Consider the following 5,890-nt stretch of genomic DNA (forward strand, 5'->3'; position numbering starts at 1 on the left):
ACCCTGGCACAATGCCAGTGCCCCCATGAAAGGTGTATTTCCAAAATGGTTACTGTGAGATGTGACCTGGAAACAGAACAAAGCAGGCTCCAACTTGGGAATGGAGGGAAAAACACAACACTTTATTAATCTACAACATAGGAGACAAAAGGGAAAAAAAGAAAAACAAACACACACAACAATCCACAATGGAATACCTCCAAAACACTCTTCCTCCCTCCACCCCTCCTCCTCCCTCCACCCCTCTAACACTCAATACCCTCTAACACTGAATTCTCAGTCCAATACCATCCTTCACACAACCTCCCCCCAGTTCATCAGGAGAGAGGAGTCTCCCTCTTGCACCATGGGCCTCCCCAGGAAACACAGTTGGAACCTCCTGTGCTTCCATGTCACACGTGGCAGCCGCCCGAAGAGAATCTGCCATGGTGACCATCTTCCTTCCATGTCCAGTGTTCTCACCACTGTCCATGGATCCAACCTGCTTCTTACGTCCTTTTAAGAATGCCTTGCCCAGTTCCAAGAAGTGGCAGCCTCTTACCATTTGGGACACCTGTCCCCCCCATATTTACTCCCCTGGGGCCTGGGGGTCTCAGGAACAGAGATCCTTCTCTGCTGAAGGCATAGGGCTCCACCACAGCCTACCCATCAGTCTCTGTTCCCTTTACTTCTTCTCACAACTGCTCTGTCACTCTTGGCTTCTGGCCAACTGCCTCCCCCAAGGTGCAGTCTCTACATTACAGGAAGATTTGGTTCCATCCCGTGGCCATGTAAGAGGAAAGTCCAGCCAAAAGGCCACTCCAAATCATCTCCTTTATCTAGGACGCTTCTCATCTGCTGGTATTTCTTCACTCACTCACTCAAGACTCCTTCTCATCTGCTCATCCTCTGTCCCCTCTCAGTTCTCAGCTGGGGAGGATCAGTGTTTCTTACAGCTTCCACTGTTTCAGCACCAACGGGGTTAAAACTTCAGCCACGGTCTGACGGCGGCTGGGCACCCTGCCCCCGCCCCAACCTTCTTCTCCAGGCCATGATGCCAGCACAAGGTATCAAATTTCAAGCCAGCACAGTCTCTATCACTCTCTCCTGGTGGGGGCTGCCCAAACATCCCAGGTCTCCTCCACCCCTGCACCTTTCAGGGCTCCAGACTCCCTTCCCTCAGGCCACATGGCCTTCCCCTTCCCCACCCAGACGCAGCTGGGCAGGGGACAGGTCAGACTCCACTCACCCAACGCCGGATTCCAAAGAGGAGACCCTCTGGGAATCCTCTGCTTTTAACCCCTGTGTGTTCTCAGAGGCGTATCCAGGTCCCCAGTGGCCACATCAGGTGCCAATTTTCAAATCTGGCCACTGATTGATTTGACCACAACTTTTCCAGAAACTCACTTCCTGGTCAAACCACGACAATAGGATTGGTTTTTATTGCTTATATACAGGTGAGATTATATGGTCTCACATTTTATTGACTTATTTGGATTCATAATTTGTTAGATTAGAATCAAAGAGGTTGGTGGTTACTACTCAGATTCCAGAATTCCAAGGAAAATGTTAGTAGGACAGATAGTTACAGACACAGCATTCTCAGATGGGATTACTCTGAAAATATTGTCCAGCTCTGAATTTCTTTTCCCATCTCCAGAGACATGTATGAAGATTTGGGATTTTTTTAACCTGGTTCAAACCAAATTAATTCTCAACATCCTTACTCCCATGGTTTGCTTAGGGATTTCCTGGGAAGATAAGCACAATTTTGTTCAATTGTGAGATGGATAAAATGGGTGAAATTTATTTCATGGTACAACTTGACATCAAGGAATTTTGAATACTTTAGATGTAAAATCTACTCCCCAAATATTACAAACTTGTACAACAAAGTTTGTGAGTACCATGATTCAAAGCAGTACCTGAAAGAATCTTGAAAGAAACTTCAAAGCCTTTTCAAATTCTCTGTAATGTGCTTAACCAAAAATGGAAACGAAGCACACACATGCTGAACATGGGAGCCTTGAACTTCAGTTATAATTTCTTTTCTTTTATTTTGCTTTTAGAGGTTTTGTGTTGTGTGTGTGCTTTTTTTGCTTTTTTTCATCACAGATGAAAAGCCTGTTATTTCTAAAAACACCAAAAGTAAGACTCCTTCTGTAACTGTCAGTGAAAAAAACCAAAACAACAAAACCACAAAACACATCTTGCAAGACTTTCTTCTTGTCATTTTCATAAAAATTTCAAATAAGTGCAAAGTAGTTTAGATGGTTAGTCAAATGGAACTAATTTTTAGATGATACAATATTTGACTACCACTAATTAGGGCAGCATTTTCTTTTAAACTAGAAGAAAAAGTTTAATATTATATTACTCCAGAGAAGTCAGTACTGAACTTTTTTCTTTGTCTGAACATCGGTATTGCTAATAATGTATTTACAATACAATGAATTAATCACAGCATTATAGAATGTCTTGGTCTGAAAAGGACCTTAAAGTTGACCGAGTTCAAGCCGCACAGTTTACATTACACTTGCACATAATTTATATGCATTTGCAATACATATTTCCTGATACTTCAGTTTCCTTAAAAACTACAATTAATATTTTACTGGGAAATGAAAACATATTTTATATGAAATGCAATTAAATAACCTAGCTTAAAAAACAGACCTCTTTTTATATTTTCCTTTTGAAATAATCATTCAAAGTATATGAAAAAATCAACATCCAGGAACACAGAAAATGAGAATCCTTACTGCATGGAATTTTTGCCACTGGTTTCTATTCTAAATAATGATGAAAACCAGAAGTTTCCCAAAATTATTTTCTGAAACATCTCATTGCATTTTTTCCTGTAAAGGCTAATTCAGCCATTTAGGAACTGAAATAATGATTTTGGTTGTTTAGTTGTCTGCCAGAACTTAAGCAAAGATAATTTTAGGTTCATTTATCATTTAAGTCTTCTCCAATAAATTGTTTTTTCCTCAATAGTTGTTCTCCCATGAAATCTATGGCACACAATTCTCCCATGACCTTTGACACATCACATCAGTTGAGCACAAGGGAAGAGGAAGGCACCTGGCAAAGGATGTCCACAACAGAGAGATTAACCAAACCCAAACCACAAGTGACCTGCAATTCAGCCAAGAAGAAATTTTTTGTGAACTCAGAGGGGATGCTGTAATTTGGTTTAAGAAAATAAAACAGTTTTGTTTGAGTCTAAATATCCTCAAATGCAGTATTTTCATTTTTCAAATAATAATTAGGGTAAAATCATAAAATGCCTAAGGTAATTTTGAACTCTATGCAAAATGTACAGTCTCTTTAGGCAATTCTGGATAATAAATTCACATATCACTTTTAGCCAATTTAAAACAGAATTAAAAAAGAATAGATTAATCAAGATTTTTCTTTTGTCATGTGATATTTTTCAGTTGGCCCAGAGAGTACTCTCAGCATTTAGTTACTCACAGACATAGGCTAGAGGCACTACACTTCATATTTTTGAGGACAGATTTCCAAAGCTCGTAATTTAGTTTCCTTTACTTTGACACTATAAAAGTAGTGCTTAAAAGAAACCTCCTCTAAACTGCAGGACCTATGTAAGAATTTTGAACAAGAAACCCAATGGTTTTATAGCTGTAAGGAAAACAGTGATCACAGGGTACTGCAGGAAAGGCATCTGTCATTGAAAAATTGAAAGCTACTTTAAGAAATTTAGCATGGGTCTCTGTGTACATGTGGGAAGGAGAGGACACAGTGTGTATCAGCAAGTGTGTAGATAATTAATTGATGATGATAATACTAGAGGAAAAAACACGTTACTTAACACCCTCAGGCTTACACGAAACCCAAGAGATGCAGATTGCATGAGGTAAACAGAAGAAAAATTAGTGTGCATGAAGTAATAATTGAAAGCTACAATCATGTGAGCATATTGGTTTTAATTATTCATTGCCAGAAAACCTGTAGATAAAACACCCACTAATCTTTAATCTGAAAAACCCTCAGGCCCATAAGACCTATTGAGGATGTAAAGAGATTAATAAAGTGGGGGATGGAATCAAAGAGGTTATTTAAATTGTCCTTAGTGTTTGTTAGTAGTATAAATAGTGTAGAGATTCCATAAATTAGCCTAAATAATTCAGTTTCATTTAGCTGGTACTGCTGCATTTTTTAAAGTGATACAGAAGAGTAATAAAAGACATTACAAACTATTAAAATACCTCAATAATAATTTCTCTACTTTTGTTGTCTTCATCACTTATCTTTCTGTGGAAGAAATTGGACAGATGCTTAGTCTGAAATCATTCTTAAGAGAGATCCCATATAACAAATCTTCTAATTTTTACAGAAGTTGCAATCTCAGTGACTGAGATAATGAATTTCCCAAATGGACATCCCAAACCCGTAGAGAATAATAATGAAGCAAATGAACAAGTAAATATGGAAGAGAAAAAAGAAAAAAATTAATAAGTTTGAACTTTTTAAAGAGGTTTTTGTACATGGTTGAAAAATTTTGGGTTTTGTTTTGCTCCCCATTCAGATATTTTTCACAGTTCACATGACAAAGCAGATTTAAGTTATCTTAGTATTTAATTCAATTTAATTCAATCTGAAGATGAATCATGGACATATCTATAGCCCTGAATATTGCAAGAGAAAATTTACTGTATTTGAAACAAATCCATTGAGAAAATTGGAAGGAGATGTTGTGAAATTTCAATCAACTTGTGGACAAGACCCATTCTGCTATAAATTCCTGGTTGCTGTGTGATTTCCCAAGCTATTTCCATGTTAGTCTCATCAGTATCAAAATTTAAACAAAGTCCTTGGTTTTTGCAAAGTGTTACAGAAAAACTTGAGCTATAGGGGCTAATACATCTCCCATCAAATTGTGAGCAGCCCCACTGAACAGCCTTTCTGGCTCTTAATGCTTCCAGAGAACAAAATAATAGGAATGAGGATCTGGCTGGGTATCTCATCCTGCGAGGACCTGAATACATCTCTTTAGCTTCTTTCAAGTCTTCAGAGGCTGGCAACCATTAGCATACAAATAATTATAGAACCAATACCATCCTAGGCTTCGTCTGTCATGCAGTACTTCAGGTGTTTCAGGTATAGTCACTGGAGTCAGCAAAATGTACGACTTACATGGCTTGCATTTGTCATTCTGCAGAATATAGATTAGCAAAACAGATGTGCAAAGCCTGGGAGAAGTCTGGCTGTGCTGAATTTTACCACGAGCAGAAAGAAATCTGCATCTTGCTATGATTAAACTCAGCAGGAAGAGTCACAATAAATTGTGTTAAATCAAGCATGACCCTACAAAGTCTTAATACAGATCAAACAAATTTAGAAATGATTTTTCATGGTTAGGAATACAAAATACAGAATGGACAGAAATGTAGGAAGAAAAACAAAAAGACAAGCTACAATGACCCACATATGGTGTCATTATTTGTGTTACTAAACCTGTATTAACAAAGTGGTATATTAAAGTAGTTTTGTTTGTTTCTATAAACAATTCTAGGGATTTTCCCCTGCCAAGTCAATGGCACTGGAAACATTTAAATCTGTTATTTTTTACAGCCTGGAGACATGCCTAACTTCTCAGTTAAGCAATAAACTAGTAACAAAAAGGTAGAGAAGCTGTGAAAAGCCACAAATACTGCATTTTTCTCTAATATTGTTTGCTAGCATTGCAATATTCCTGTTGTCTCCTGTGTGTTCAAGACAGATTGCTGCTCTAGGTGTGGAAGATAAAGAACATGCATCCTGGCACACCTCACCTGTGATGTAGACACCTAGGTATGCAGTACAGGAGAGGGAAAAAATATCTGGGTGTACCCAACAGTCATTTTTCATACTCCTGAAATATTATTGAAAGCAAAAGTGTTAGTTT

General features: G+C 38.2%; 1 long non-coding RNA gene across 1 annotated transcript; it reads left to right on the forward strand.

The window, feature by feature from the left end:
• The first annotated feature begins 351 nt into the window (after positions 1-351).
• On the forward strand, positions 352-3,209 carry LOC135289700 (uncharacterized). Its single transcript, XR_010352431.1, has 2 exons — positions 352-1,046; positions 2,977-3,209. It is a non-coding gene; the product is annotated as an uncharacterized LOC135289700 (long non-coding RNA).
• The last annotated feature ends 2,681 nt before the right edge of the window (positions 3,210-5,890 follow it).

The sequence above is a fragment of the Passer domesticus genome, chromosome 1, assembly GCF_036417665.1.
Source record: "Passer domesticus isolate bPasDom1 chromosome 1, bPasDom1.hap1, whole genome shotgun sequence".
In the NCBI taxonomy this organism is placed as follows: domain Eukaryota; kingdom Metazoa; phylum Chordata; class Aves; order Passeriformes; family Passeridae; genus Passer; species Passer domesticus.